A 20,366-nucleotide genomic window follows, 5' to 3' on the forward strand; every position below is an offset into this window, starting at 1 on the left:
AGCCGAGGGAGCCAGAGGAGAGACTGCTGTTGGTTCTGTGATCTGTGGACAGACAGCAGTATGAGGGACACAAAGTTACCTATAATTTATAACCTTATTTCTATTCAGCACTTTATGCTATTCAGCTCTATTTCTACAACCAGCTCTGCTAAGGACAAATCAGAAACTTTGATAACAATGGGATTCTAAGTCACTGCAACTAAATTTAAATGGGCTAATTCAACAGAATTGCTAATAGTTCTGAATTAGACATTTCACCCTGGCTACTATCAAGAAGCAACATTCTCTCTGCAAAACAAGCTTTTCATTCCTTGAAAGTTCTGAAATGGAAAATTAGGAAATAGCCAGCGATGCCTTTGTTATTGCTGCTGCAGACATGGAAATGGATTTTCTTTCAGCCTGCCCAGCTGGCCCTCTACACTCTACTGCCACAGGCCAAGCTCACAGCTTGCTCTACAATTCTTAAGCACCAGGAACATGAAATGTTCCTTTCTCACTCACCTCAGGATCAGCACCTCTGAATACACGCTTCAGGTGACCTGTAGTGGGCAATGGAAAATGAACAAGTGCTGTGAGAAAACTGCCTGGGCTGCTGAATCCCACAGAAGAGAAGAAGTCAACCCAAACAGAGAGTATTTTTCTTTATCAACATCCCTCCACATGACATAGTTCCTTCACACAGCCAGCAAGAGATCAGGACAATAATCTTGGTTGTGCCTACACTTTGGCCAGTTTAGCCAGTAAATGAATACAAACATGATCAAGAAAATGCAAATTGTTCTTCAACACTCAATGCTTCTGTTCTGTCCAGCAGATAAAGCAGCTATTGTTCTCTTGTCTTTCAGGTACTTTTTTAAAAAAAGAAGTTGCATGCACTAATTCCCATTAAGTTGCTGAAAACAGTCACCCAGAAAAGCTTGCCCCAAATCCCCCTGAGCTGTGGCAGTTCCATTGTGAAAGAGCACAGCAGCAGCTCCAGGCTCAGGAGCAGACACTCACTGCTTTGGCGTTTGCACTTCACTGCAAAGGGAATCACTCTTTTAGCACTCAGTCAAGGGTCAAAATAGACAGTCAAATCCTTTCATTACAAAATTTGGAACAAAAGAAGCTTTCCCTGAGTTCTGGGGAGAACTACAAAGTCCTTAGAAGGCCTTCTGAGAAGGCCTCCCAGGCTGCATTTTGGAAGTTGTCCTGCTTGTCCCAGCAAACTGAGGAAATGACAGACTCTGCTGCCACAGACTCTCCCGTGAAGGGAAGGAAGCCCAGCAGGTTCCCCTGCAAATGCTGCCCCTGTGGCTACAGACACCCCCTTTTTAGCTGAACCTCTTGACAGGAGCTTTACCAAACCACTGGCATCCTAATGCTCTTTCAAAATCAGAAACTCAGCCCCCAAGAAAGAGCAGGAAGACATACAAAAGCCAGGTAAGGATACACCCTAACCTAAGTAGAATGGAAAACTCTACTTACGTGCAAAGTGTGTAACGTAATACGCGGAAAAAGAAATGCCATATGCAGCAAAAGCTGCTGTGGCCAGATGGTGAAATATTGTCATTTTTGAAAGTTGGGTAAATAGAAGAAACAAGGCTCTTGTCAGTGGGCAGCTACCCACTGACAAATACCCCAACCAGAAAAGTTCTCCTCAACTGATCAAGGCCTAGGGCTGCTCTGACACTCAGGCCTTCTGTGCACAAGGCAACCTTCTGATGTCACGACGACAAGGTGGCAACCATGCCCTGACATCACAAAGCAAACGCTCCATGTTGGTCTGTGAACTTATGCCAAGCAATAACCAACCTTCCCTACAGCAAACACAAAAGAGCCTGGGAAGTTTTTCTGTGTCACAAAGCAGCGCAAAAGCCCCTCATGGGCCAAACCCGGTTCAGGGATCCAAGAGGAACTCCAGGAGTGCCCCAAGCATCTACAGCCTGTACCCCAGCTGAGCACTCAGATGGGACACAAGCAAAGGAAACCAGAACAAGACAATGGCCCACAGCATTGCACATGTGAGAAATGACTCTCACTTTTAAAATGTTAAAGGTTTAGTAAACCTTAACAAAGGACTGAATAAGGAAAAATTGCAGCATTGGGAGTCTCTGTGACTAGCAGCCATGTGCTCATCTACAAAAACGATGTTCTGCCTTTTATACTCTTAGCTCCTCTAAAAGTTTTGTCAGTCAACTTTTTCTCTGCTATCCATTGGAGGATATTACTTTCTTGCATCCTGACTGGAGGTCAGGTGTTGTTACACCCTGCCTGCTGGTCACAAGCCAGCCCACCCTGAATGCCCTGACTACCAAGGCTATTACAAGGGGACGGGAAAGAGGACTATGGGAGGATATATTACAATACCATCACTGCACATTTGAACATCCACATAACATCTGCTTCATAATTGTCAGAGCCAACCATTGCATTACTCGTCTAGAACACACAGAACCAGGAGAGAAGCCACTGTTGGCATCACAGCTGAAATGCTTCATAACAAATCTCCCCACATATTTGCACCTTTATTGGACATGCCCAGGGCCCCAGTGCGTGTACATCTCTGCCTCTCTTCCCCTTTGGCAACAGTCGAACTGGCAGCATCTGCCCGCCAGCAGCAGCTGCTCCCAGCTGGGAACGCCACTGGCGGTGCTGATTTCCAGAGGCTTCTGTGTGCCAGGGGAAGCCAAGGCAGGAGCGGGTTGAACGGTGCTGGCGCTGCTGCTGCTCTGTGCCAGAGAGCCCCGGCTGGGCAGGGCACGGTGCCCACTGCGCTGTGGGCTCCTTCTCCTGCCACAGCCGGGCACACCTGGCAACAAGGCATGACAACCTGTGGGCAAGCCAAGGGGTTTCTGGGGCTGCACTGCTCTGCACACACCCAGCACACCTGCAGCACACAATTTTAACCCTCAAACAGGTAAACCAAAGGAAAACAGCTGGAAAAGATTTCATTTTCACCATTCTTACCTGCTCAACAGAAGTCTTCAAAATGAACATTACCAAGCAGGGCCCAATTCCTGCTGCCAGCTCAGGGTTAGAAGAGAGGCAATCCTTGATCTCAGCACTGGGTATGTGGGGAATCACTTCCTTAACACGTGCACACCCAGCAATCTCACTTACTAGTTTGTATCCATGGATCTAAGACATATTCAATACTTTACTGAAACTCACAGGCTAAATATTCCCCTATCACAGACATCTTTTCATTAAAATCCTTTTGTTAGGATTTTTCCTGCTGAAGCTGAGAAGTTTCAGCAACAAAGTGTAAACAATGGTTATCTACTGCTGTGGAATGTAACAGGTGGATGCATGATTGGTCTCCTGTGGATGTTTGGATTTACTGACCACTCATGGCAGAGCTGGGTCTCGCTCTCTGCCAGGAGACAGACCTTTGGTATTCATTCCTTTTATATTCTTAGCTTAGCTGGCCTTCTGACTTTTCCTTCTATTTCTTTTAGTATAGCTATAATGTAATATATATCATAAAATAATCAAGCCTTCTGAACATGAGGTCAACATTCTCGCCTCTCTCTTCATCCTGCAACCCTTGTGACCATCATCACATTCCCCGAAATTATTTGATTTACTGATTGATACTTATTGACACTTAAATCACTTCTCCGAATTTACTGACAAGAGAATAGGAGTGTCCTGTAGGTCCCTGCCGGTCTTTGACACAGGTTCAGGAGGAGACAGACCCATGCACAAAATAACCCAGGACAAAACTGGGCTTGCAAAGCAAATTCATTCTATTTGTTGCACTAGCAAATAATACATACCAAGCCCTGGATTCCTAAAAATTTGCTGAGCAGGAGAAGGAGGTGGAGCATGGTGCTCGGCAGCAGGGGCAGGTAGGCAGTGCACTTTCAGGACATCCCCTGGATCAAAACGCTGTGCATCTCACCCTTCTCACCCTTCCAGCTCAGAACCAGGCCTGGGATCTCCTGCTCAGGAGTGGAATTTCCCAGTTACAGCATTGGCTCACACATGCCTGGCGTGTGAGATGAGGCCAATGAATCCAGGATTTAAAAGAACTGGAAGAGTTAAAATTTTAGCAAGATTTAGTTAGGGGGAAAGAGTATAGCAAGAAGAGTAGAAATAATAGAGGATAGTTAATTTTTAGCAGATAAGGTAGTTAAGGCTAGGGTAATATATCACTTGCCTGTCTTTACTATGTTTAAAGAAGCAGGATGAGATGCAGATTTCTTTGGGACAAAGAAGAGGACCGTAGCCTGCACCTGGGCCCTGAAACTTCAGCTATAGCCAAGGGGTGTGAAAGCCTGCCAACAGGTCATAAGGAAAGAGGTCAAATTGAGCAAGAAGTCTTGGCCTTCATCAGAAGGAGACCATTCCCCACTTTAAAACCCACTCACCCATGTGATGTGAAAGAATCCGCAAATGTGAAGGAACTTTGGACTCAGTTATAATACATTTGAATACAAAGGGGGTAGGTGGGGTTACCTAATAAATATGTATTAGTTGTTTTGGGAATTATATGAATATGTAAGATTTTTTTAGATCAGTAGAGAGACAGTGCTTCTTCACACATGTCTTCAGGAGACAACTCCTCCTGTGCCTGGCTGTAATAAACACACCACCTCCTACCTTTAACTGTGGGGAGTTCTATTCCACACCTCATTTGCTGACCGCGGCAGGAACGCTTCTCTGCTCCAGCAAGAACATCCGGGCTCTGGACGTCTCTGGGCGCTGCCAGGACATTCCTTTCCTGGAGGCACCTCCGCTCTCGGCTGCTCCTCGTGGGGGACAGACAAGACTGCTGACACTTTGGAGAAAGGAACGTTTAACTCTGTATAAAGTAACCCGTAAGGCGTATGCAGGGGAAGGGCTCTTCACAAGTCACACAGAGATGTCCTGTGCACAACGTACGCCTGTGCAGTTTGGGCTTGGGTCTGGCTGATGGCAGAAAGGATTTGCTTTGTCAATAACGACCTGCTAGGAATTCTGGGGGTGAATTGAGCAAATCCTGTTTTATTGCTGCTATTTTTCCTGTGTGTTGTAATTGTGGCTGTGTTTTCAGTGTGTGAATTGTGGAGAGTATTATTAATAATTGGTTAGCTGAAAAAGGCCACACTGATATAATGCCACTGGTTAAGCTGAAGGAGAAAAGTCAGCAGTCAGCAAGCTGAAAGGAAGAGTCAGCAGCGACCTTGCTGCAACATGAGGATAGGGAGTTGAGATTAGTCCTGAATATATCTTAAGAATATGTAGAAAGTATCAAAAGTAGAACCATAGGAATGTAGAAGTAGGCGTAGGTGCTGATATGTAAGCTGACCAATCCTGAGCTCAACTTTTGCAATATGTATGAAGCTCATTATTAACTGTATTTAACCCGCTGTACTGATCAATAAAATCAAGCCTGTGATGATCAAATTGATGTCCTGGTTCCCTTCCACCGACAAATGGTGGAGAATGCGGGCATAACCGAATCTCTGCCCTTTTTCTCGGATTAAAAGAAAAAGGGATTACGCCACGGTCGAGGAAGTTGGGTTTGGGTCCTTGCAGCTGGGACGGTGCCGGAATTTGAAGCACCCTTAAGGTTCACAACTGTGACTTAAGCCAATACGTGTCCGCCGGAGCCTGGAGAGCTGCAACAGCGCGCGCTGATTAATAGGTATGGATAGGCAAGCGGCATATGATTTATTTACCGCCTATTTAGAGCGGCGTGGGATAAAAGGGATAGATTTAAAAAAGGAGTTACCAGGGTTATTAGCTTATGGCCATGCTAAGGGTATCTTTTCTAATCCTCATACAGTTCATGAGTTATCAGAGTGGAGAAAGTTTGGGGAAATATTGTGGGATACAGTACTAGACGATGATAAGTCAGCAAAGAAATTCGGGAAGTTATGGCGGGTGGTGTATAACACGTTACTTCAGCAGGTCTCTGAGAGAAAGGCAGCAGGAAGGGCAACAGAAGCTCATAAGAGGAATACAGGGTATGGTCGTGAAGATGATCCCCTGGCACCTTCTGTAACTAAGGTACTTATGCCTAAGAGTCCCCAGCAAAGTGGTGTGGAGGATTTCTCTATAGGCACAGTGGAACTGTCTGCACCTTTCCTGTCAGAGGGGGAGGGCGAGTCGGATGGTGGGGGTAAGAGCAAACCAGCTTTGCCTCCGCCACCAGCTTCAGGCGGGTCGGATGGTGGGGGTGGGAGCAAGCCAGCTTTGCCTCCGCCACCAGCCTTGCCTCCGCCGCTTCTCCTCAGTGAGCCGGCTCCGGTTACAGCTTCGGCGGGGGGGTCACTTCCCCCGCCCGAGCCGGCTCCAGCAGGTGGGCTGATTGCCCCCCGCAGGCTGGCTCCTCGTGAGTCGGCTCCGGTTTCACTGTCAGCTCCAGCGGGGGAGGGGGGGCCCCTGCTTCCCCCGCGTGAGCCAGCCCCTGCTTCACTGCCCCCCCCCCGCGCGAAAACTCGGTGTCTGCACCGAAGCGCCAGCAGCATAGCACCCTTAAAGAGCCAGATCCCATCCCAGGGGCACACCGTGATCCATGGGGGGAGATGGCTAAACAGAGGAGGGAAGCTTGGGCTGCTTTGGCAAAAGAAGTAATGCAAATGGGGGATGGTGAGGCGGTGGAAATAGCTTCTAGTCTTGCATGTCCAGTTACATACACACCACAGTATGATGCACAGGGGAACCTTACGCATAATATAGCAGAATATACTCCCTTAGATTGGAAGCTGTTAACTCAGCTACGTTCTACGGTTAGTCAGTTTGGAGTAAAAAGTGAACCTGTTAAGCAAATGTTAGATTATCTTTTTAATACTCAGGTTTTATGTCCTAATGATTTAAGAGGAATAGTTCGGTTGATATTCACTCAGCATCAGCAGTTATTGTTTAACGCCCATTGGCAAGCGTTGGTAAATGAATCGGTTGCTGTACAACGAGCCCAGGGAGACCCATTACATGGGGTGACAGTAGAGGAGCTGATGGGTTTAGGGGCATATTTACGTACAGAGGCACAGATGATATCGGGAGCTGATAAACTTAGAGAGTCTATGAGGTTAGTACGTGCTGCAATAGACATGGTTAAAGAGCCAGGAGGGTTACCAGCTTATATGGGTATTAAGCAAGGAAGGGAAGAATCATTTGGAAATTTTATTGATAGAGCAGCTACTGCTATAGATCGTGCAGGTGTGGCAGACTATATGAAGAGGGCGCTATTGAAGCAGTGTGCCTTGCAAAATAGCAATCCAGCAACCCAGAGAGTGTTAGCTACTTTAGGGGCAAATTGGACTATTGAGGAAGCATTAGAGCGAATGGCATTAATGCCAACAGCTTCACAGGCATTTATAGCAGAAGCCTTAAAGGAATTAGGATTGGGGTTGCAAAAGCAAGCAGAGTCCACTCAAAATCAGGTGCTAGCTGCTCTTGCTCCTCTCCGAAACGGCTCTCTGGCATTCACTCAAGGAGGTTCGAAGCCATTCCTCAAGTGTTACCGATGCGGCAACGAAGGACATACACGCCGAACGTGCCGAGCGACTGGCGTATGGTGTCAACACTGCCGATCCAGCTCCCACAACACTACGGCTTGTAGGCGCCGGTCGGGAAACCATCCGCAGAGCGCGCATCTCGGGGGCCGCGCCCAGACACAAGTTGCCGCCGTGACATCGGAACACCAGCAGCTGCCGTGACATCGCTGCCACATCCTGTCTGAAACCCGCAACAACCGGGAGCCTCGGCTTGGACTTATCAGCAGCAGTAGACGTCACACTAATGACGAACCGGCCTGAGAGGATACCCACTGGAGTAAAGGGTCCTCTTATATTAAATGGACAAACATGTGGAGCATTATTGCTGGGATGTTCCTCTATAACTATGTTGGGATTATTTGTTTTGCCTGGTGTTATCGATGCGGACTTTACAGGGGAAATACAAATTATGGCTTTCACCCTTTATCCTCCGATTAAAATTACAAAAGGACAACGCATTGCACAATTGGTACCACTGTCACAAATGACATCAGGAACACAATAATTTACTGGGCAAGCACGGGATGAAAAAGGTTTTGGCTCTACTGGTGTTACACTTTTAACTGTGGATTTACAAAATAGACCAAAACAAAATGTTGAAATTACCTATGGGCATCAAAGCATAACCCTTTATGGATTATTGGATACAGGAGCAGATACTAGCATCATTTCTCCAGAAGCATGGCCACAACATTGGCCTCTATTTCCCTCATCAAACATGCTGACAGGAGTGGGAGGATTTACATTGGCAAGCAGGTCGCCATCTTTGTCTGTATGCATCGAGAATCAACAAATATCTGCTGTGTTTTCAGTTGTTCAACTGCCTCCTACAGTTTCCTGCTTAATTGGAAGGGACATTTTAACACAATTGGGAGTGGTGTTAACTAATCAGCACCCTTTGGGGTAATTGCCATTGCTTGGACTTTCCCCATTCCACTCACCTGGAAAACGGATACACCGGTGATGGTTAAGCAATGGCCATTAAAAGGGGAGAGTCTTATGCATGCCCATGAATTGGTACAGGAACAATATACAAAGGGACACCTGCGACTGTCCACAAGCCCTTGGAATACACCTATTTTTGTAATCAAAAAGAAATCAGGGAAATATCGTTTGATACATGATTTGAGGGCTGTAAATGACCAAATGGAACCAATGGGGGCCTTACAGCCTGGTTTTCCAAATCCAGCTATGATTCCAGAACACTGGCCACTTTTAATTATTGACCTAAAGGAGTGTTTTTTCACTATTGGCCTGCATCCTGATGACACGAAGAGATTTGCTTTTACTTTACCAGCAATAAATCGTGGGGAACCAGATAAAAGATTTGAATGGACATCTCTTCCACAGGGCATGCGCAACTCTCCCACTTTATGTCAGCTTTATGTTGATGCAGCATTACAGCCACTACGTCGTAAATGGCCAGCAACTATAATATATCATTACATGGACGATATTTTGTTTGCACAGCAACAGCCATTCTCCTCTTTACAGATTAACACCATTAAAAATACTCTTGCTGCATATTCACTTGTTATTGCTGCAGAGAAAATTCAGACTACAAAGCTCTGGAAATATTTGGGATGGACTTTGACGGATCAAATAGTGATACCACAAAAATTGGAATTACAATTGGACATTAAAACTCTACATGATGCACAGAAGTTGCTGGGAGACTTACAGTGGCTGAAGCCTATTGTGGGAATACCAAATCACTTATTAGAAGCCCTACGGCCTTTGTTAAAAGGTGTGGACCCTACTACTCCTGTACACCTGACAAAGGAGCATCATCTTGCCTTGCAGCAAATTAGTAACTGTGTACAGCAAGGGTATGTGTCTCGTCGACAACTCGACCACCCCATTGACCTTACTATCTGGAATAGCCCTTGCCACTTGCTTGGTGCTCTCTCTCAGTTGCAAAAGAAAATGGGGGAGATACGGGTGTTGGAATGGTTATCACCACCGCTACGGCATAAGAAAACAATATCTTCAAAAATTGAACAATTGGCTGCATTAATCAAAAAGGGGCGTCTCAGAATTCTTGAAGTGGATGGTAGAGAACCTGCTACTATTAGATTGCCTATGGAAAAAGAAACCTTGGACTGGTACTTGATAAATTCAAAGAATTTACAAGAAGCATTATTAATGTCACCTGCTAAAGTAGAGACTAGTAAATTAGTGCCTAGAGTTTTGCAATGGATGACAGAATGGAACTGGATTACTCGACCTTTGAGAGAAGAAAACCCCATAGAAGGAGCTATTACAGCTTTTACAGATGCAGGAAAGAAATCAAGGCATGGTGCTGTTACCTGGCAAGAAAAAGGACAATGGAAGCATCAACTCCTCACAGCAGACCCTGCAGATAGCTTACAAACTTTGGAATTGTTAGCAGTAGTATGGGCGGTGTCCAACTTACAGAAGCCTTTAAATGTGGTCACAGACTCTATGTATGTTGCAGGAGTAGTCAAACGAATAGAGGAAGCAGCAATTAAGGAAGTGAATAATAAACGATTGTATGAGTTACTGATACAGTTAAGGAAGGCTTTACGAGAAAGAAATGCAGCATATTCTGTGATTCATATTAGGAGCCATAAGTGGTCTGAAGGTTTAGGAGAAGGGAATGAACGTGCAGATAAATTGGTTACCCTACCCATTGATAATTCTTGTCCTATTGACAAGCACACATTGGCCAGAGAAGCACATAGTAGATATCATCAAAATGCAAGAGGTTTAGCAAAACACTTTGAGCTGAGTTTGTCACAAGCCAAGGCCATTGTCAGAGCATGTCCAACATGTAGTTATCATAATGGTGGGATAGGTCTAGGCATCGGGGTTAATCCTCAAGGTTTAAAAATAAATGAGATATGGCAAATGGATGTTACACACATAGCTAGATTCGGTAAAGTCAAGCATGTGCACGTCACCATAGATACATACAGTCATTACATATGGGCTACGGCTCAGGCAGGACAGAAAGCTATACAGGTTATCAGACATCTGTTGAGTTGTTTCGCTGTTATGGGAGTTCCAAAGAGTATCAAAACCGATAATGGTCGAGCTTATGTAAGTGCTAGGGTCCAGAAATTTTTGAATTAGTGGTCTGTTAAGCATGTGACAGGTATTCCACACTCTTCTACTGGACAGGCAATAGTGGAAAGAGCAAACAGTACCCTTAAGCAGTATATTGAAAAACATCAAGATTTGACAGATCCACAAGCATGTTTGGCTAAGGTTTTGTATGTGATTAATCATTTATGCATTTTTGGGGAAGATGATACCCCCCCTGCAATGAAACATCATCCGAGGTCAGGTCAGGAAAATACTAAGGAAACAGAGGTCTGGGTTAAGTATAAGAACCCGAGTACAGGATTATGGGAAAAACCTGCAAAAGTATTATATTGGGGTCGGGGGTATCTTTGTGTTTCCTCACCTACAGGGCCTTTGTGGGTGCCTGCTAAGTGGACTAAACCTGTTTTTGATGCAGCCTCTGGTGGATCGCCTTACGGAGGAGGACAAGGAGCGACTGGGGAAGAAACTGCTTCTAGTCCTACAACCACTACTGTTACAATTGAAGGGGTACTCGGAAGCGGTGGACAGAGCACTGACACATCACTACCGGACGGTCCAGGAGTTGATTCATTTCATTGACTCATTATCAACTTTTCACTTAACAGATCCAGCGAAACTACATTGCCTTGACTGTCACAATCCACATTGTGCTGCCTGGATAGCTCTACGTTGTGGGGGTTGTAAAAGAACTTTTTGGATAGAACAATCATTATTACGGGATTTGTGGTGTCATACTTGTGAACACGAGCATACGTGGGGAAAAAGCTGGCAAGATGAATTAAGGAGACAAACGGGGCAAAACGCATATATAGCTTTAAATCATTATGAGTCTCCTGAACAGAAGGTTCTTGCTTATTATCGATGGGAAATACAATGTATTGTAAATAGAATTAAGGTTCAAAGTAAATCACGTATAGTTTCTATAAGGTGTAGGAAATTAGTGCCTTTAACACAGCATTCAGTTGTAGGACCCTTCCAAGGGGATCCTGATAGAGCATTAGATTGCTGCATTGATAAGTTGCAAAAATTAAGTTTGAAAGTGGCAGGACCAGTGAAATTAGGAGCAGCAAGATTGAAGACAGATAAGAAAAAGAAGGCAAAAAAGGGAACGGTCTCATTTGAATAGGGGTATCAGTGATTGCTAATTAATTTTCTATGATTAGAACACTTTTACAGTTGTGGGACCCTCAGGAGGATATAGTTGTTGAGGAGGATAACGAACAAGAACTACGATTACGAAATAAGATACACCTTGTGTTAAAGAAAGACCTTGAGCTGTTAGCCTCATATAGTAAAAAGGCTGAAGAGGCTTTGCGATCACCACCATTGAATTGGTTGCTTTGGGTTGAAGAACCAAAATTTTATACTGGTCCTTACTTACATTCGCTTCCTTGTTATGTTTGCAAAAAGGATAAAGATAAATGCTATGCATGGGTAGCTTTGCATTGTGCAGATTGTAATCAGGTTTATTGGTATTCACAGAGGTCATTGGGATATTTATGGTGTACATCTTGTTTTGGAAAGTGGATTCGAAATCATATCTGGGCTAGAGCTCTTGAACAAAGTACTGGCCTGCCAGGACGGACAGGATTACAGCTCTTTGAGAGTGCAGAACAAGTGATTATAGCATATCTTAGGTGGAAGTTGCAGGAAAACCTTAGAATATTTGAAATTACTAAAGCCTCACGCATCATAGCAGCTCGCTGCAAAGCTGATTTGCCTTCAAACTTACCTCATGCTATACCTGTGAGCAAGGATGCTGATTTAGAATTTGATCAGTATATTCAAAAATTGACTCAGCCTTACAATAGACAATCTAGCAAACCAGGGAAAAGACAGCGAAGAAAGGAAAAACAACGTAAGCAGAAGGAAGAAAAGGAGAAGCAAGCAAGCAGAAAGAAAAATGAGGTTTGTTTTTGTTATACTGCTCAATGCTGTAGCAAGTGAAGCAGTAGGAATAACACACTTTAGTCAACCAAGGGAAAATTTATGGGTAACACTTGCTAATCAAACTAACCAATCATCACTTTGTCTTAGTCTTGGAGGAGTCACTAACCCATTTCGAACATGCCTGGTGGGACTTCCGGTGTGGTCTCCTGGAGAATTTTGCAGTTTGATAAACAATCAAACGTTATGTATGCCTAACATGTCAAACATCACATTGCCGGTGCAACAAGGGTATACTGCAGGTCAGAGTGATGGCTATCGTCAATGCTTACTAATCCAATCACTTAACACCTCTTTGCATTCTCCTCCTGAAGAATTGGATCTTTTTGGAAGTACAAATGCCAGCATATCTAACACTACAGCTGGTGGATGGTTTAGCTTCAAACTTTCGGGTGCTCAGAATTTAAACCAACCTAAAGAAACATGGGCCACCCTAGATTCATCCCTGAATGTGAGTGAATTCTCTCCACAGCATTACAGTCAATGTAACGGCACAAATATCACAGCACCAATGAAATTACCCACAGGAATATTTTTGATTTGTGGAGACAGGGCATGGAATGGTATACCAGCTAAACCACAGGGTGGACCCTGTTTTTTGGGAAAATTGTCACTGTTTCATCCTAATGTGTCCTTGCTAATGCAGCTGAGTCAAAATTCAAACAGGAGAAAACGTAGCATACATGACTTAGACTGCAGCAAGAAAGGAGATCCACGGTTTTGGGGCACATTCAAACAGGTGGTGGTTTCAACTATCTTACCAGGAGGATCTGCCAATAAAGCCATGAATTTAGCAAAACAATTAGGATGCTGGGCAAGGGATGAGCTGAACAAGACATCACAAATTTTAGACATGTTAATTGCAGATGTGCAAAGTGTTAACCATGCTGTTTTGCAAAATAGAGCTGCTGTAGATTTTTTGCTCTTAGCACAAGGACATGGATGTGAAGAGTTTGAGGGAATGTGTTGCATGAATCTGTCTGATCATTCGGTGTCCATTCACACTAAGATAAAAGAATTGCAACAGGGACTTCAAAAACTTAAGAAAGAAGACGGTTTAGGAATTGACGAATGGCTTAAAGGCTTGGGACTCGGACCGTGGCTGAGGAACCTTGTGATCTATGCTATAGGATTGCTGGGTGTAATTTTACTGTTTTTGCTTATTTTGCCTTGTATCTTTAACTGTATTCAAAACATGGTCAGCCGTACAATAGCAAAAACATGGCAAACTAATCTCCTTGCACAAGAAGAAAACGGGGGAAATGTGGAGAGTATTATTAATAATTGGTTAGCTGAGAAAGGCCACACTGATATAATGCCACTGGTTAAGCTGAAGGAGAAAAGTCAGCAGTCAGCAAGCTGAAAGGAAGAGTCAGCAGCGACCTTGCTGCAACATGAGGATAGGGAGTAGAGATTATTCCTGAATATATCCTAAGAATATGTAGAAAGTATCAAAAGTAGAACCATAGGAATGTAGAAGTAGGCGTAGGTGCTGATATGTAAGCTGACCAATCCTGAGCTCAACTTTTGCAATATGTATGAAGCTCATTATTAACTGTATTTAACCCACCATACTGATCAATAAAATTGAGCCTGTGATGATCAAACTGATGTCCTGGTTCCCTTCCGCCGACAGATCTGCTTTTCCCACCGGAGCTCCTTTGGGGGATTCTTCCCCAAAGTTGCTCTGAACCCGGAGAAGTGCCTTGTGCTGCTCCCTTGCCAGAGGCACCCCAGGCTAGAGGGCACACCTGGGCTGCTGTGTCTGGCTCTGGGGCTCCCTGTTCTGGGCACTGAGGAGGAGCTGCAGAGGCTCTGCAGGACTGACAGGATGGGCTTTGGGCCTGGCAGGAGAAGCTGAGGGACCTGGGCTGCTGCAGCTTCTAAAGAGGAGGCCCAGGGCTCATCCTGCAACTGCTGCAAGGGTGGTTTCAGAGAATCACAGAATCAGTAAGGCTGTACAAGACTTTGGAGATCATCAAATCCAACCTGTGCCCGGGCACCACCTTGTGTCCTCTGAGCCTCGTCTTCTCCAGGATAAACAATCCCAGCTCCCTCACCTGCTCCTCACAGGACTTGTGTTCCAGACCCCTCCCCAGCCTTGTTGCCCTTCTCTGGACATGCTCCAGCCCCTCCATGTCCTTCCTAAACTGGGTGCCCAGAACTGGACACAGCACTCGAGTTACTGCCCAACTAGTGCTGAGCACAGGGGAAGAATCCCTGCCCTGCTCCTGCTGGCCACACCATTCCTGATCCATAGGAGTGCCAGGGGTTGGATGGGGGAAATGGTGGGAAGGGACAAGGGACAAAGTCTCATTGATTGTCAGCCATGAAGGGTCTTGATCTTCATATCTGCTGAGATTGCATTGGATGGTGCTGGGGAATCAATATCAATTGGACATTGCTGATATCCATCTGTAAACAGGAATAGAAAACAGGATAAAGTAGTTCACTTTGCATTGTTTTCAATACAATATATTCACTTTGAATTACCTTCTGAAGTCTGTCTGATTATCCAGAGAAGAATTGAAAAGTTAAAGTATTCCTAGGGGCTTGTCTTATTCAGGTGCTTAGAAAAAAATATTTTTTGCTTTTCTCACTGAATTCCTGAACTGAAGAGCTCAAGAAAGAAGAGGTCTCTGGAGTAGTACAATTGATCAGCAACCTCCAAGTGGCGGAGGATCCATCCCCATCAGAGCAGCAATCAACAGAAATGGGCACAGCTTTGTGGCTGCCCCAGCTTTGGCATGGGCCCTGGGCCTGGAGCAGGAGTAGCTCTTGAGGGCCCCAAGGCCGGGGCTCTTGTGCTGCCCTGGGCACATGGGATGGCAGCAGGGGCTGCAGAGCTCTCAGCACCTCAGAGTGGAGCAGGGCAGCCAGGGAGCCTCCTTTGGCCTTGGCCAAGCACCTTCCCCCATGGCAAAGGCTGAGTCCTGTGGCAGCTGCAGCTGCTGCTGTGCCCTTGCCAGGGGCTGAGGCCATGGGGCCAGTGGCCAGAGCAGCCTGGCCTGAGCAGAGCTGTGGGGCCAGAGCTGGCTGGGCTGGGCTGGGGAGAGGCCCTTGGTGCTGCCCAGAGCTCAGGGCAGTTGGCAGAGCTTGCAGGGAGCTGGGCCGGGCTCAGAGAGCCTGGCCCAGAAACCATCAGTGTCCATCTCAGCCTGGCTGAGCGTGCAGGGGCAGGACTCAGGCCAGGCCTTGTGGGGCAGGGCCAGTGCCTGTGCAAGGCATTGCAAACAGGCAAGTGGCCCAGAGAGGAGGCTGCTCTGTGCCCTTGGTGGCATGGACAGAGCAGGGAGGGGGTCCAGGACATTTGTCAGCGCCAGCCTCTGTGCCCATGTGTTGGCAGCCCTGGCTGCTGAGCCCAGCTTTGGCCTGGGCTGAGTTTGGCTGTGGCCCAGCTCCATCCTCCTGCAGGGCTCAGGGCCTGTTCCCAGCTATGGCCAGCCCTTGCTGCCCCTCTGCTGGCCCAGAGGCCGGCAGAGCCCGGGGCAGGGCTGTCTGTGCAGCCCCACAGGTGCCAGGGGCTCTGCAGGAGCTGGCAGAGGCTGCCCAGCAGGGAGGCCATGGGGCACAGAGCCCCAAGTCTGCTGTGGGCACCATGGCACAGGGGCTGTTCCCAGTTGCAATCTCCTGGCCTGGGCTGGGCCTACATAGGGGCTGGATCACCATGGCTGGGCCAGCACAGGGCCACAAAGGGGCCACGCAGCCGCTGCCGGGGCTGACAGCAAGGCCAGGCACACACAAGCAATTGCTGAGCATGGCCTGCGCTGGCCAGGCCTGACTGCGTCAAAGGCAGAGCTCAGCTGCTCTTGGGGGCTGCAGGAACACTCCAGAGCCCAAAGAGCCTCCATGGCTGTGCTGGAGACCAAGGCTGCAGGAGTGAAATGCAGCGCTGCTGCGGGATGGGGAGGGCATTGATTCCAGCACACACCTCAGCTCTCTGATGATCCCAGCACCATGCTGTGCCCTGTTTCACACTGGAGCAAAGCAGATGTTGATGGGACACAAGCTCTGTGGGGCTGTCAGGGACCTCCAGCTTGCAAGGTGCTCTGCTCTCCCTCGGGTGCTCTCGGAGAGATCCAATCCCAGCTGGGCCCCTCAGGGCACACGTGGCACCTGCTGCTCATGGGCACACAGCTGATTTCTGTCTGGAAAGGGGCACAGGTGTGAATATCTGTGAGTTTCATAATATACAAGCAAATCTTTATTATCTGAGTCATTTGAGTACTTTTAAGAAATGTCAAAGTTTTCCCACCAGGAACAGAAATTTCCTGGATCTACTAGATCCTTCTGCTTATGGCAGGAGAAGAAATACTGACCTTCCCCTCTCCCTTTTCCACCAGCATTCAGTCTAATATTTCATTACTCTAATATTTCATGACCCTCTTCCTTCAGGTGTTTCCAGCTCTCCTTTTTAGATGGTCCTGTCCAAGGACATCTCTTCATTTGGAGCAGCTGGATCTATGTCCTTCCCATGGCTCCCAGATTTTCTCCTGCCGCTGTTCTCTGGTCATTCCAATGCATCTCCCTTGACTGGCTTCATGCTTTGAAATTCAGGAGGTTGCCCAATCTTTCAGAAGTTTTAGTAACTCTTTAGTCAGCATCTTAGTTGTAGTTTTATCTTCCTATGTCTTCCTATGTCTTTGTCCAAAATCCTTCCGGTATGGCAGTCTGTTGAGGATGGTGGACATGTCTGATGTTGCTGGGATGTCACAAGGAGCTCAGCGAAGTGTTTTGGTGTTTATTAAATTTTATCATTTCCCTTTTTTTATGCTGCCCATGAACAGAAACCTTTCTGTGCCTCTGAGTCTCACTAGTTCCTGATCCCTCAAAGGATACAAACCTGATGAGTTGACAGACAGACACTGCTGAGCTGGGATAGAGGCTCTGGGGAGACTGGGGTTCCAGGCCAGGGCACTGCTGGGGTTCCAGGGCAGGGCAAGGCTGGACTTGCCTCTTCATCCTCCCTCACACATGAAATGTTTCAAGCCAAGAATCTCCTCCAGTCTGTCACAACCAGCAATGTTGGAGGTGAAATCCCACTTCTGGCCATGGGCACCTGGAGGACAAGGACAGTTCTTTTCCATAGGAAGGAAAGCAGAGACCCCCAGTGTTTGGAAGGCAGGTGAGAGCCTCACTAGGCCAAGGCCAGCCAGACTTGTCAGAAATGGCAGATTTTGTCTGTGAGCGGAGTTTGGATTTAAAGAATTTTTGAGGTGGAACCCAATATCACCCATGGGTTCCTGGAGAAGCAGGACAGTTCCTTCCCATAAGAAGGAATGTACGGAGCCTTCCCCAATGTTTTGGGGACAGATGGGAGGTGACCCTTGTGAAACTACTGCAAGACAGTCTTTTCCTGGCAATATTCCTATATGAACAATCCCTGGATATAAGGAAATTTGGAGGTGAAGTCCTAATTCTGGGCATGGGTGCCTGGAGGGGAAGGAAAGGGTTTTTCCATAGCAAGGTAAGAATGGAGCCCCTGTGTTTCAATAGCTGATGAGAAGAGACCCTCAACATGCCAAGGTCAGCTGGACAAGTCAGGCAGCTCACAGGAAGCCCAACCAGCCAGACCTGTTCCATGTTCCCTTGGTTTTATGGGGCCCTGCAGTGTCACCATGGTCCCCTTGGTTCCATGGGGCCATGCAGTGTCCTAATGGTGCTTTGATTCCATGGGGTCCAGCAGTGTCACAATGGACCCTTGGTTCAATGGAGTCCCACAATGTCACAATGGCCTCTAGGCTCCACAAGGCCCTGAACTGTCACAAAGTTCCCGCTGATTGCATGAGACCTTGCAGTGTCACAATGGTCTCTGTGGTTCCCCAGGCCCCACAATGTCACATGACTCCTCTGTTCCATGAGCCCTGCAATGTCACAATGGACTTCTGGACCCTGGGGCTTTGCAGTGCCACAAGGGTCTCCTTTGGTTTCCCAGTGTCAAAGTGGTGTGCAGATGACATCAGGCCCTGCAGTGTCACAACGGACCTTTGGTTCCATGCTGCCCTGCAGTGTCACAAAGCCCTCTTGGTTTCACCAGGCCCCACAGTATCACAATGGTCCTCTTGGTTGTGTGGGGACCCCCAGGGTCACAATGGTCTCACTGGCTCCATGAGGCCTCACAGTGTCACAATGCTTTGCTTATTCCATGGGACCTCATAGTATCACAATGGTCTCCATGATTCCATAGTGCCCCTCAGTGTCACAATGGTTTCCATGGTTCCATGAGGCCCCACAGTGTCACAATGGACCCTTGGTTTTATGGGGCCTCTCAGTGTCACAATGATCCCTACTTTCCATGGAGCTACACAGAGTCAGTATGGTCCCCTTGGTTCCATGAGGCTCAGCAATGTCACAGTGCTCTACAAGATTGCATGAGCCCCCACAGTGTCACAATGGTCCCTTGGTTCCATGAGGCCCCACAGTGTCACAATGATCCCTTGGTTCCATGAGGCCCCACACTGTCCTAATGGTCCCTTGGTCTCACTAGGCTCCACAGTGTCACAATGGTCCCACAGTGTCACAAGGCCCCACAGTGTCACAATGGTCCCTTGGTTCCATGGGTCCTGTGCTGCTACATTCCCCCCCTCCCTTTCTCAGGCCACCCTGCCAGCTGAGAAATGCTCCTTGGGCCTGGGCCTTGGCCAACAGCCCCTGGGCTCAGCTCCTCTGCAGCTCATCACAAACACTGTCTGCTCCAGGCACTGCTGCTGCCCAACCAGCTCCTGCTTTCTGTAGGAGCAGCCCTGGGAACTGTTTGTGTTCCCTCAGTGGCACAACATCCCTGTTCTCACACTGCCAAAGAAAGCTGTTGGTGCCAAGTGTGGCCAGGATGAAGCATTTCTGGGACTGAAGCCCTTCTCTTGGGGACCTGCAAACAGCGCTCCAAAAGGAGCCCTTGGAGCTCTCCTGGGCCAGCGACTCCCTCTGAGTGGGGCCTCTCTGAGCAGGGAACTCTCCTATTTGCTGCACTCGGGGATCCAGAACAATGACAGAGCCTGGGCCAATCCCGTCACTCCTCCAGGCTCAGCTCTTCACCTGCTGGGGAGATGCCAAAGGATCCACAGTGAGCATTTCCTGCCCTCAGCGGAATTTCTCAGAGGGGCCTTGCACTGACTCTTTGTGTCTGTGTGCACACAGGAGTGCCTGTGCTGGGGAAATGTGGCAGAAGTGCTGTTCTCTGAGGGGTATGAGTGCCTTGGATTGCTGCGTCAGTCAGATATCCAGATATCAGTAAGTAAGGTTAAGTCACGAAGTCTAAGCTAAGTTAAATGCTCCGAAGAGTTGTTCTTTTGCTAAGTTGCTACGTTTAATTTAAGTTATTAGCTAAGTTAAAAATTGTTAAATGTTATTCCTCTGTTAAATTGCTAAGTCATAGGTTTTAAGATAGGTTAAATAGTGTTAAGTGCTGTTTTTGGCTAAATTGTGACATTTAATGTATCAGTTAAGGTTAAGGTGTAAGTTAAGTCCTGTTAAGCTTGAGCTCTGTTGAGCTTTTAGGCCGTATACATTTTATCCTTGCTCTCATTGACCTGTTGTAACACACACACACACACACACACACACACACACACACACACATACACACACACACACACATACACACACACAGGGACAGTTCTCGGTTCATTTCTGGTTTGATTGACTGGATTTGGTTTGGTTTTGTTGTTGCTTTGTTTCCTTGGTGTGCCTCCAGTGTTCAGTCAGGAGCAAAGTGATACTTGCCAAGGAACTTTGTGCTGCTGTCCCTTAATATTAAATCTGGTTTTTGCTGATCCCTTGTCGGGGATTTTTTCAGCACTCTCAAGGCTTCATTTGTACCAGGGTGAAGGAGCCCTGGCCCAGGCTCTGGTCCTGGGGGACACGGGGACGCTGTTGGGGGGT

This window comes from Melospiza melodia, unplaced genomic scaffold (assembly GCF_035770615.1).
Source record: "Melospiza melodia melodia isolate bMelMel2 unplaced genomic scaffold, bMelMel2.pri scaffold_44, whole genome shotgun sequence".
Lineage (NCBI taxonomy): Eukaryota > Metazoa > Chordata > Aves > Passeriformes > Passerellidae > Melospiza > Melospiza melodia.